Raw genomic sequence first — 14,169 nt, 5'->3', positions numbered from 1 at the left:
TGGTTTGATTATCTGAGCTTTAGAATATATTATCTACCTCTTTACTAAACCCCTGAAAAGAAAATGTATCTTCTTAGTGAGCATTGTTATTCAAAGTTTGATGCATTGATTTTGCCTTGGGAAATTATTAGATAATCAGAGCCTCAGATTCACTCCACACATCACAAATCAGAATGTGCATTTTAACAAATCTCCAGGCAATTGGACATTCATGTAAAACTTTGAGATGCACTATTCCTATAGCTGTCTCCATTTACTTTCTTAGAGACAACTAACTCTAAAGCAAAATTCAGGTTCTATCTCTTCAAAACCAAAATTGTTTAGATCAAAGCTTCTGGTTCCATCTCATTTGATAACTCTTTTTCACTGTAACTGCCAAAAATGATTGCTTTCTTGGGTTCATTATTTTTTGACCCATTTGGTCTATATCTCTGACTGACTTTCAAGGCTCTGGATTGGAGCCCACTGACACTAGTTAAGGTGATTTCTTTCAAATCCTTCAGAGGTGTTGCAGCTCCCTGTGCCCTGCTACATGGGATAGGTACTTGTTGCATGCTTCCAACTCTGGCTTTCCATACTGATTATCCTTCCTGGTTTATTCTAACCTTCTCTTTCATGTGATTCCTGAGCCTCTTTATTTTTATAAATTTCAGATTTTTTAAAGGGGAAGGGAAATGAGAGAAATGAAAAGAAAAAAAGGAGAACCCCCCCAAAATGATCACTTAAATAAAGTAAATAATATTTTAAACAGTGTGAAACAAACAGTAAAATCATTCCACAGTGAAATAAGATTGAAACAGAATTTTTAAAAAAATTAGTTAATAGTATACTCTAGATATAGGAACTGGTGAAAAAAGTGATAAAAAAATAATAGGATGGATGGGGTTTTTTTTTTTTTCTGTCAGTGTTCTCAATGTATATCTTATAACTACAATAAAAGAGAATACCAAAATTGAGGACATTTGTAAATATAATAAAATTTTTTTCCTCATTAGAGTTGGTCATTGACTATGCAATTATTTTATATTTGAGGCAAATAAAACCAGTTCCTCTTTGTGTTATGCTACAACACATATCTGAACACATCTAAATACATTCATGTTATAATAACTAAAATGTATTTATACTTACACTCACTCCGCATCTTCTTGCAGTTTCTTTTATTTTTAGATGAAATCGTAGCTCATGTTTAAAGAGCAGTCATCCTGCAGCGTATTCCCTTTGGGGATAAATTCTAATGTCCTGGAGTGTGCTGAAAGGAACAGATTGATTATAACCTCTTCGTACCTCTTGGATCAGTAAGTGATAAATCGTTGTCCTTTGGTCTCCACAGGCTGTGTTGCTAGCTGCAGCACTTTTACCCTGGAGGGCACTCTGAGCCTAAAATTATTTGCAATTGTTGGAAAGTTAGGCACGTCACATCAGGGAAAAAAGGAGCCTTTTAAAAATTTTATAATGCGTATGCATCATGTTTCCATCAGCAATTTTCTCTTTTGCCTTCACACGCTCTTTCTGAAGAGTCTGTCTTGGAAAACTGAGGGAAAAAAAGTATAGATTTTAGTGTGCGACTACCCTGCCTAAAAACTTATTAATTGCAACTCATTCATTACCTGCTGAATAATGTCTAAAATGATGCTTACCTTTGCCATTTACTTATCTCTTATACTTTTGTAAACTACCTTTATGCTTAAAATAGTCCATGAATAAATAAATAAGTAAATAATAGAAAATATAAAACTAATGATTTAACTTGATAACTACATACCGAATATTATCACGCACTGACTTAAATTCTATTGGCATTCACTGTCCTATTTTATTTTTTAGATGTACAAATAGCAAAATTTGTTAAAAAGGGAAAGGACATACATATCATGTTCTTTTTTTTTTTTACAGTGACAGAGAGAGAAAGAGATAGGAACAGTCAGACAGGAACGGAGAGATGAAAAGCATAATTTTTCATTGCAGCATCTTAGTTGTTCATTGATTGCTTTCTCATATGTGCCTTGACCGTGGGCCTTCAGCAGACCAAGTAACCCCTTGCTCGAGCCAGCAACTCTGGATCCAAGCTGGTGAGCTTTTTATTTTTATTTTTATTTTTTTTGCTCAAGCCAGATGAGCCTGCGCTCAAACTGGTGACCTCGAGGTCTCGAACCTGGGTCCTCGGCATCCCAGTTCAATGCTTTATCCACTGTGCCACTGCCTGGTCAGGTCATATCATGTTTTTAGTATATGTTTAGTAAAGTTTATCTTGGCAGACATTCCAAACACACCTGTTATGTTTGTTTATATATTTTGCAATTTGACTGCTATTTGTGTCAAAGCTTCCAAACATGATAAACAATCATGCCACAGTAATCCCAAGAGCTAGATGTAGAGTTAATTCAGCAAAGGAATCCTCCAAAAATGTCACGATGTCATATCAGGTGCACCAGGCAATCTCAGTGCATGTCACTAAGTGAAAGAGTAGGACAGGTGGCCAAAATCTCCACTGGCCAAAGAGTGACTATATAAATTTTTCAGACTCTAAATCTATACATACAAGGCCCTGGCCAGTTGGCTCAGTGATAGAGCATCGGCCTGGCATGCAAGGGGTCCCGGGTTCGATTCCCGGCCAGGGCACACAGGAGAAGCGCCCATCTGCTTCTCCACCCCTCCCCCTCTCCTTCCTCTCTGTCTCTCTCTTCCCCTCCCGCAGCCAAGGCTCCATTGGAGCAAAGATGGCCCGGGCACTGGGGATGGCTCCTTGGCCTCTGCCCCAGGCGCTAGAGTGGCTCCGGTGGCAATAGAGCAACGCCCCGGAGGGGCAGAGCATCACCCCCTGGTGGGCAGAGCGTTGCCCCCTGGTGGGCGTGTCAGGTGGATCCCGGTCGGGCGCATGTGGGAGTCTGTCTGACTGTCTCAACCCGTTTCCAGCTTCGAAAAAATACAAATAATAAATAAAATAATAAATGATAGATTAAATCTATACATACATAAATCTTCCATATAAACTGAAAATAACTGTTTCTCATATTCATTCTTTCATTTATCTATTTTCATCTTTTCATTGTTTTTAAAAGCTTACACTTTGAAAAGCTTAATATGTTTGGTACTATGGCATAACAAAAGGTGCAGTAGATATGTATAGGGATGTCATAGTACTTACAGCGTTTGAGGGAAATGTCACATATTCAGGAGGTTTTAAGAAAGGGTATATAGTAGGAAGAAGCCGAACTTTACTATGAATGCCCTGAGGGGAACTCAGAGAGGCCCTACGGGTGGTATACCAGGTTCCCTATTTGAGCTCCACTCAGCTATGAAAGGTTGTCAAGGTCTATGCACTTTAGTTGCTTCGTAATAAAACAGAGGTAGTGACAGTACTTCCCTTACTGTGTTTTTGGAGGATTGAGTGAGACAAACTATGCAAGTCCTCAAAAGAATGCTTATGTTATAGGTTTCAATACATCTTAGTGTCTCAAAGATATCTGTTTTTATTTAGGATCAAAGAAGCTCAGATGGTGCACATGCATGATAATAATTTTTTTCTTTACTATTATTATTATTATTTGTATTTTTTCAAAATGAGAAGCAGGGGAAACACAGACAGACAGACTTCCATACACACCCAACCAGTATCCACCCGGCATGCCCACCAGGGAACAATGCTCCGACCCTCTGGGACGTTGCTCTGCTGCAATTGGAGCCATTCTCAGTGCCTGGGACAACTCTGCTCCAATAAAACCTTGGCTGTGGGAAGGGAAGAGAGAGAGAGAAAAAAAGGAGAGGGGGAAGGGTGGAAAAGCAGATGGGCACTTCTCCTGTGTTCCCTAGCTGGGAATCGAACCTGGGACTTCCACATGCAGGGAGGACGCTCTACCGCTGAGCCAATGGGCCAGGGCGATAATAAATTTTAATAACTGGTCCCAGCCAGATAGCTCTGTTGATTAGAGCATCATCCTGATACCCTAAGTTTTCAGGTTTGATCCCTGGTAAGGGCATATACTAAAAGCAACTAATGGATGCATTAATAAGTCAAAGAAAAAAATCAATGTTTCTATATCTAATATCAATAAATAAAAATATTAAAAATAATTGGAAACACTGTTTTTATTAGTTTAAAAAAAAAAAGCCTGACCAGTCACTGGCATAGTGGATAGAGCATCTACCTGGATGCTGAGGACCCAGTTTTGAAACCTGAGATCACAGGCTTAAGCATGTGTTCACTAGCTTGAGTGCAAGATTATAGACATGATGACCCCATGGTCGTTGGCTTGAACTCAAAGATTTCTGGAATGAAGCCTAAGGCTGCTGGTTTAATCTCAAGGTCATTGGCTGTAGCAAGGGGTCACTAGCTCAGCTGGAGCACCCCAGTCAAGGCACATATTGAGAAAGCAATCAGTGAACAACTAAAGTGCCACACAACAAGTTGATGCTTCTCATTTCTCTCCCTTTCCATCTGTCTATCCCTGTTGGTCTCTCTCTCTCTCTCTCTCTCTCTCTCTCTCTCTCACGGTAAAAAAATAAAGACATATATCCCTCTATTCCCTCCTCCTCCAACCACCTCTGACTTACTGTGGTGCTATAGAATGACTATCTTGATTAAATCCACATTCAGTTTCTAGTTATTGAAGTTGTTCCATGGATTTTAACCTTTTTTATATCTTGACTTTCAGCCTTTAATAGAATAATAGATGTTGTACAGTGAGAAATCAATTCATAATATTACCTATTTTATGGACTTAACCAATCTATTCAGACATGGAATCACTTTGACAGATAGAGAATGTAGGTAAGAGTATTGAATGGACTGCAGTAACACAAATGAGTGTTCTGTTGGCATTTGGCAGCTTAATTCAGACTCTCCAATACCTTCAGGACTGATTCTGGAGAGCCACAGATGCAGGAATTTGTTGAAACTAAGCGTGTGATGAAGGAAGCTGGCCTTGGTGCACATTGTAGTCCTTTCAATGTACAACGAGGCCCAGCAGAGGCAGCCACAACTGTGGACCACTTTGTATCTCCAGACAGGTTGCCCAGGGCCAGTCACAGGCAGTACCTGACACTGACCTGCACCAGAGTATCTCCCCAAAGGCACCAGAACAGACACACCTATGGGTCAGCTTTACACAAAATCAGGATGGGTTCCAATTGACTTCACAAGTGGCCTATCCAAGGAAAATCTTAGCAGGGACCAAATCCTGCTGAAGCAAATTCTGTTCCACCTGGTCAGCACCTGCATAGCAGCACAGACACTGTGGTCGGGATTGACACTGAGAGTCGATGCCAGGCACTAACAGGCCAAAAGCAATCAAGACTCAATTACAACAGGAGGGCTTACATGACACATACAACGGACATTTCTGGAGCACTCAGCTAAGGTGATCAAGGATACTGCACCACTGGGTCCCACAGGACACCTACTGTGTAAGGCCAACTACCAGGGCTGAGAGACATAAGGAGATCTACCTAATACATAGAAACAAACATAAAGAGGCAGCTAAAATGGGAAGACAAAAAAAAACATATCCCAAATGAAAAAACAGAAGAATTCTCCAGAAAAAGAGCTAAATAAAATTTAGGCAAGAAATTTGCTAGATATAGAGATCAAAAATTGGTTATAAAGATGTTCAAGAATCTTAGTGAGAAGTTCAGCAACACGAGAAAGGACTTAAAAACCGTTAAAAAAAAGTCAGAAGTGAAAAAATACAATATATGAAATAAAGAGAAAACTATAAAGAAAACAATAGGTTGGATGGAGCAGAGGATCACATCAACAATTTGGAAGACAAAGTAGCAGAAAACACCCAATCAAAGCATCTAAAAAACATTTTTTTTAATGATGTTAATTTAAGAAACATTTAGGACAACATGAAACATAACAAGATCCACATGAGAGGGGTACCAGGAAGAAACAGGAGAGAGCAAAGGATTGAAAACCTATTTGAGAAAACATAATTGCTAAAAAATTTTCTACCTGGTGAAGGAAAAAATGCAGAAGTCCAGGAAGCACAGCGGTTAAGTGAAAAAGGTGAATGGATTAAGGAAAAAAAAACCCAAAAAACAACAACAAAAAAACCACCTTATAGACACAAACAACAAGATGGTGATTACCAGAGGGAAAAGGGCTTAGGGCAAGGTAGAAGAGGGCAAATAGGGAATAAATGGTGATGAAAGGAGTCTTGACTTGGGGTGCTGAATACAAAATATATGTTTATACATTGTGCAGATAATGTATTATAGAATTGTACACCTGAAACTTGTGTAATTTTATTCATCAATGCTACACCAATATATTCAGTAAAGGAAGAGAGGCAGAGTGGAATAAGAAAGGAAAGAACTAGAACTGACTGGAATCCAAGCTGTGGGCTGCAATTCGAGTCCGGGAACCAGTAGTTAATATGGAGTAGGTGACTGCCAGACCAGGGGAGTCAGGGAAAGACAGCTAAAAAGCTGAGAAAGGCCTGTGAGATATATTAGCAATTATTATCTAGAATCTAGTTAAAAACTCAGTACACTCAAATCAGACTCTTAACGTGGGAATGCATTTGACTAAATCAGGTAACTTGGGTTCCAGAATTGCAATTTAAATCTTGGAAGTCACTTAGCATTTGTTATGAGGCCAGATGGAGCAGATTTGTCAAGGTCACCTTGTTCAGGAAAGGCAGCTTAAGAATTAGTTAAAAGCAGTGGTTCTCAAATTTTATATGCATAAAAACCACCTTGGGAGCTATTTTAAAAAGTTGTTCTTAACCTTAGCTGTGCATTATTATTATCTGTGGAGTGTTTAAAAAGAACCAATGCCCAGGTCACAATCCAGGCCAATTAAACCAGCCTTTCTTGGGTTGGGTTTTAGACATCACTATTTTCAAATCTGTGTAGACCAGTGTATAGCCTTGGATGATATCCAGTGTTTTAAAAGAGAAAGAACCCTGGAGAGTATGATTCAGAAAAACAGTTGGCAAACCAAGCACCCTGAATCTTAACAAGTATAACAGATATTTCTTATACAGATGAGCGCAAGCATCCACTTTTAGAAATCTGGTTAAAAAAAACAAACCATGGTATAATTTCAAGGGAGAGTCTTAGAAACAATTCTACATGACTAAATCTGTAAGTCCCAATAGTCCCAGTGTGAGTTTTTCACCATTAAAGTTTCCCATTCAAGAAAGAAGGCATTATATATCATTAGGAACAAGTTTATAAGGCAAATTCTCAAAAAGCAATGCTCTCTGCCTAGTATGATTCCTTCCCTATGTATACCTGGTGAGCTTTTACTTTTTCTAGCATAGGTCACACATACTTCAAACCCAGTTTCCTTCTTTTTTAGAAACATGTGAAATTAGTATAATACATTTCTTACAATTGTGGCAATTAATAAGCCAAGATGAATGCACTGTTTTTACCTAAAATCATAGAATTCAGGTTTTATTAGTTTTTAGCTCCTGTCCTTTTCTGTTTGTTTCAGGATCCCATTCATGATACATCACATTTACTTGTCTCATCTCCTCAGGCTCCTTTTCACTGACAGTTTCTCAGATTTTGTTTTTGATGAGTTTTAAGGAATACTGATCAGGTATTTTGTAAGTTGTTCCTCCTTTGAGATTTGATGGGTTGTTTGTTTGTTTGTTTTTAATTAGACTAAGGGCTTAGTGGTTATGAGTTTTGGGGATGAAGACCTCAAAAGGAAAGGGCCATTTTTATCATATAATACCAAGGGTACAGGGGGTCTTCAGGTTATAACACAGTTCCGTTCCTACTACAGTGACGTAACCCGAATATTGGTATAAGTCAAAACACACCCTTGCCTATCACAAACAGAACACTTGTGCTTTTAACAGTGCAAAATGACATAGGTATGTGTACTGGGGACGCCAACTCCCTCACTCAGACACCACGTTACTGCATATTCTTCCACCGTGTGAACCAAACTAGTTCGCCCACGTAGTCCGTAAGTATGATGCTAACAGCATAAGCCGAAACACTCATAGCTCAATTTTTTAAAGTTTTTATAGGAGTGAGCATCGTAAACTTATAACATTGTATGTTGAGACTGTCTCAACCTGAGGACCTCCTGTATATACTGTCAGTGTGATCAGTCTTTATCACCTGATGAAGGTAGTGCTCTTAGGTTCTCCGTGCAAAATGGTTCTTTTTTCATTCCCCTTTTTTTTTCTTCTCTTCCAAGTAAAAAGAGGGGAGATAGAGAGACAGATTCTCGCATGCACCTGGACCAGGATCCACCCTGCAACCCCTGTCTGGGGCTGATACTTTGCCCATCTAGGGCCATGCTAGCAACAGAGCCTATTTTTCGCACCTGAGGCAGAGGCTCCATGGAGCCATCCTCAGTGCCCTGCCATGCACTCAAAAAAAATCAAGCCATGGCTGCAGTAGGGGGGTAGGGGAAGGGGTGGAGAAGTAAATGGATGCTTCTCCTGTGTGCCCTGACTGGGAATTGAACCCTGGACATCCACATGCCAGGATGATGCTCTACCACTGAGCAAACTGACCATGGCTTTTTTTTCTCTTTCCATACTGTGCTTCTGTACTTATTGGAAGGAAGTTAATATGTATTCCTATACTAAGGAGTGGGGATTATGTTCCTTTTCCTAGAGAGTAGAGTATTTACATATATTATTTGTGATTCTTCTGCCTATTTTTGTCTCTTTTTTCTTATTTATCTCTATAACTGATCATTTACTTATTCAGTATGGAGTCATGTATATGTATTTTGCACATTGAGGTATAATCTCATACTATTTCATTTATTTTGCTTCTAAAATTGTCCTAACTTTGGCCATAGGGAACTCTTTCAGTAGGCTTTTGTATCCCTTTGACATATCCTTATCAATGTGCAGTTGGACTTTTTGCTTTTGAGCACTCCTCTACTTTCTGGTACTACGAAATGCTTCAGATTTACCTTGTATATTACCTGAATAAACCCTAGAATCAGCCATTTTTCCCAGGAGGCTTTACTTTCATTGGAAGATGGTATTAGAAACCAAGATCTAGATGCTAGCTGTGTTCATTATTATTTGTGTGTTGTTGTCTATAGACCTTTTCTGCTAACACATCAATCAAATGTATAGGTATATATTAGTCCCTTTAAATATACATACAAAAATCTATAAAAATTTGTAACTATGTGTATCTATATGAAGCTAATCATGAGTTTATACTGATATCTTCAACTCTAATCTGTCATCACATGTATTATTCTAGCCTCCTCCCTTACCTACACATTCCCACTTCAACAGGGAGAAACCTGGCTCCTACCATCTGGCATTTATGTACTTAGTTTTCCAATTCTACTATGCAAATACAATAGTTTGGAAATTGTTAGTTTATGCTATATAAAAAATAATTTTATCAACTTGAGTACATTGCTTATATATATATATCTATTTCCATCTGCTTTTAGTCTTAGACTCCACGCGTTTCCAAAGTTAATTAGATCAATACCTTATCCTTATCAACCTTTAGCAATAATTCATAATTTGTAACATTTTTAGAATCATTTTTCACATTCTGCAGTACATTGTGGGATCTGCAGACATCTTAAATTTTTTAAAATTTGTATACATACAAAAGTTTACTCTTTGTGCTGTATAATTTTGGCAAATGTTTAATGTCATATTCACCATTATAGTATCATACAGTAAAATTTCACCATCACACTAAGTTCTCTGTGTTTTAGTATTTAACCTGTTGAGATAAGATCCCTGACAACAACTGATCTGTTAACCCTTTTATAGTTTTGTCTTTTCTAGAAGGCCATATACTTAGAATTACACAGTGTATAATTTTTTAAGGCTGGTTTATTTTACTTATCAATGTGCAATTAAGATTCATCCTTTTATTTTATTTTTTTTGTCATAGCATAATAACTAGTCTATTGAAAGACTGTGCCATAATTTTCTTATTCATTAACCTTCAGAATACATATTGGTCAGTTCTAATATATGGAACTTAAAAATAAAGGTGCCATAAACATTCACATGCATTTTTTTCAGATATACTATATATATCAGTTGGGTAAAATACCTAGTAGTGTGATTGTTATGTTATATAGAAGACATTTCATTTTTTCAAAAGACTACTAAATGTTTGCCTACAATGAGTGTATTGTTTAACAATTCTTCCAACAACAAAAAAAGAGAGATTTCAACAGGACACCACATCCTTGTCAACAGTTAAAATTATCAGTTTTTGTATTTGACCATTATAATGAATGTGTAGTAGTATATTGTTTTAATTGGCACTTGTCTAATGACAAATGATATTTAGCATTTTTATAAGCTTATTTGCCATCTGTGTATCTTCTTTGGTGAGATGTCTATTCAGATCTTTTACCCTTTTTTAAAAATTTGGTTGTTTGTTTTTTTATTATTTTGGTTTAAGCATTTGTATGTTTTGATTAAAAATCTTTTATCAGATATGTGTTTTGCCAAAGTTTTCTTTCAGTTTATGGCTTAAATTTTTAATTTTTAATAGAACCTTTTTATGAGAAAAATAATTTATTTTACACATTTATCATCTTTTTTATTTCATGAAGTTTTTTATCATTGTATTTTAAAACTCATCTCCAAACTTAAGTTGACAGAGATTTTTCTCCTGTTTTTTTTTTCTAGAGATTTTATGTTTTTTATTTAGGTCTATGATACATTTTGAGCCAATTTGGAGAGGTGACGTTTTCTCTTGTTCCGTTGCTCTATGTGTCTTTCACTAACTCTATTCTGTCTTCATTACTGAAACTATAGAGTAAGTCTTAAAGTCAAGTAGGGTCAGTTCTCAGCTGGTGTTTTTCTTTTTTGGTATTGTGTGGACTATTCTGGAGCCTTTTCGTTTCCACATATACAGGGGTGGGCCAAAGTAGGTTTACAGTTATGAGTATTATGAGTATGTGAAACACAGTTTATTCTCATATTATTATTAATTATTGTGTTATTTGTATTATAACTGTAAACCTACTTTGGCCCACCCTTGTATTTGAGAATGACCTAATGACATTTACAAAACAGCTCACTAGAATTTTTTTTTCTGCTATAGAAATGTTTATTTTTTCCAAAACCAGTGGACCTCATCAAATTCTGTTTGGTAACAAAATCTTATATCAGTTTTAATAAATAAAAAATAAATTCACTGTTTTATTGTCATTAGTTAGACTTTCTGCAAGGTTATTTAATCCAGACTTATTAAGTTCATTAATCAGATTCTCTGCCTAGCTCTCATCTTTATATCTTGCTGTCATATTCAATCTCATTTCCAAGTCTTTAATTTACAAGTAGGGACCTGGAATCTTCCATTGCTCACCCAAATTGTTAGTGAGTATTTCTTATTGTTCTCCTGTTATGGATTTGTCTTCCTGAACATCAAGACTTTTTCCTTCAGTAAAACATTGTTCATTATCTTCCTCGATTCTTTTTATTTCTTCAGAAAGAGGTGGTAATTCTTTGGCTTGCTTTATTACCATGTTTTCAAGATTTCCTGGCAAAATTTTAAACTGTTGGTTGGTTGGCTAGAAGAAATGAGAGCTTTTCCCTGCTTATAATCTCAAGGTTCTCCAACCATAATTTGAGTTGTTCATAGTCTTATATGAACTTTCAACCATATTTTCTGCATGTGCCTATTTAATGGCTTCTTCAAAGAATTCCTCCAAAATTGGCATATATTCTCTTGTCTCTGATTTACAAGTTTCCATATTATTCAGCAAGAGATTCCAAAGCCTTGTTAACTCCTCATTTCCCATTGGAATCTTTTTGTTGGGTCCTTTCTCTAGGATGTTGGCTTGAGATCTGCTGTTCAAAATTTGGGTGGCCTTTATTTATCCATAAACCTTGGTTTTCTGCAGTGTTTCATATATGCTCTGCCTGACCTGTGGTGGCGCAGTGGATGGAGCATCAACCTGGAATGCTAAAGTCGCTGGTTCAAAACCCTGGGCTTGCCTGTTCAAGGCACATATGGGAATTGATGCTTCCTGCTCCTCCTCCCGTCTCTCTCTCTTTCTCTCTCTCTCCTCTCTAAAGTGAATAAATAAAAATCTAATATATATATATATATATATATATATATATATATATATATATATATATACTCTACCATCTTTGAAAATTTTTCTCCATCAAGTGGGTTTTTAGATAGTAGTCAATTTGGTAGAATCTTCAATTGTGAGTGATTGCTCATTAGTTAAAACATAATTTGAACTTTTGAATTTGACCTGCCCCTTGGGATATTGAAATAAAATAAAATATCTCAATAGGAAGTGTTGTCAAAAGTTTCTGTCACACAACTGTGAATCTATCACCTTTTCACTCATTAAAAATTCTGAAAAATATGCATGTCTTCCCCCTGTTTTTAATTCTTTTATCTTTTTTTTTTGAGGCCTGAGTATCATCTAATTTATAACTCTTGTTAAAAATTCCAGAACTTCTTTTGAATACTAGAGAAAAGTTTTCTATGAAATTTTCTCATAGCATTATAAAGCGTTCCCGAAGTAACACTGAAGCAACAGGAATTTTTGACACAAGTTAGAATCAGCTGGAATGAAGCAAGTTGCTGGAGCTCCAACATCTCCCATTTTACCTTCTTCTACACTTATTCCTTCTTCTCCATCTTCAGTGTGCTTCTGACTCGAGGTGCTTTCTTGCTAGTTAGTATTGAAAGCAGTGACATTGCCCAGATTAAACTGACTCTGCAAGTTAAGACCTGATTTCTCAGATAAAAGAAAAAAATTGGCTAAAAAGAGCTGAATTCATCCACAGAGGACTGTATTCCGAAATTTTGATTATCTTCTTAAGAAATCAATGCATATGTGTAGTAAATATTTTTTTCTCAACAGAATGGAATGTATTTGTATTCCAAATAGCAAAACTTTTTTTTCACAAGAGTGAATATTGTGTCACACTGATCCAGAAGAAGACAATTCTGAATCTCTCTCCAAAATATAAAAGGTATAGATGTGGTACAGATACATTCAGCAAGAGAAATAAAATCTAAAGTGTTTTCACTTGATCAATGATTGGTCAAGGGCAGAGGCGGATATAATGGCATGTCCTGGGCCCCAACTTCTGAAAGACCCCACAAAACCCCAACTTTATACTTTTTTTAATGACACCAAGTTTCATATGTGTGCCCTGGGCCTCAACTGACCTTAATCCAACTCTGGTCAAAATTACTTTTATCTTATTTTCTAATTTTCACTGCCAGGTAACTGGTTGATAGTACTCAACAATGGCTTGATATTTTTGGTGTTTAGGGCCTGACTGGTAGACTTCATAAACCGCTACTGTGTTTGGGATAAGCTGAAGGGTAGCAGTGTGGGAGACATGTAGGCTGCAGGCACTCTCACTATAATTTTCTCTTGGAGTTGTTTTGAATCTATAGATCAAGTTGGGGAAAAAAGTATGTCTTAATTTTGACATACTTTTTTCTTCTAATCCATAAACATATAAAATCTCTCTAGCTAAATTATTTTGATTTATTTTCCAAGAATTTTGTAGTTTTCTGAATTAAATCCTATATATTCTTTGTTAGATTTACAACTAAGTATTTCTTTATAGAATATTTGATGTTGTTAAAATGGTATTTTTAAAAAAGTCTCCATTAGCCTGACCTGTGGTGGTGCAGTGGATAAAGCGTCCACCTGGAAATGCTGAGGTCGCCGGTTTGAAACCCTGGACTTGCCTGGTCAAGGCACATATGGGAGTTGATGCTTCCAGCTCCTCCCCCCTTCTCTCTCTCTGTCTCTCCTCTCTCTCTCTGTCTCTCTCTCTCCTCTCTAAAGTGAATTTAAAAAATGTAAAAAGAAAAAAAACTGACATAAAAAATTCTCCATTGCAATTATTCATTGCTGATATCTAAGAAAACAATTAACATTTGTATGCTAACCTGGTATCCTGAGACATTACTATAATCATAAGTTTTGAGAGAGAGAGGTGTTATTTTTCTTAATGGAATTTCTATAAGAAATTAAATAGAAGAGGTGAGAGGTGATATATTCTCCCCTCAAATTGTTCCCAATTTTAGGGGAAAAGACTACAATTTTTCACAATTAAGTATGATATTAGCTGTACATATTTTAGATGTTCTTCATCAAGTTGAGCAAGTTACCTTTATTTCTAGTTTGCTGAGAGTTTTCAAGCATGAGTTGTGCTGAGTTTTGTTAAACCTGTATCATATTGGTATAATCAT

At 36.6% G+C, this 14,169-nt stretch overlaps 1 pseudogene; it reads right to left on the bottom strand.

The window, feature by feature from the left end:
- Window positions 1-1,200: 1,200 nt before the first annotated feature.
- On the bottom strand, window positions 1,201-13,306 carry LOC136398434 (THO complex subunit 1-like; annotated as a pseudogene).
- Between the last annotated feature and the right edge of the window lie 863 nt (window positions 13,307-14,169).

This window comes from Saccopteryx leptura, chromosome 3 (genome assembly GCF_036850995.1).
Source record: "Saccopteryx leptura isolate mSacLep1 chromosome 3, mSacLep1_pri_phased_curated, whole genome shotgun sequence".
NCBI classification, from domain to species: Eukaryota; Metazoa; Chordata; class Mammalia; order Chiroptera; family Emballonuridae; genus Saccopteryx; species Saccopteryx leptura.
This window is presented reverse-complemented; position numbering and strand designations above follow the sequence as displayed.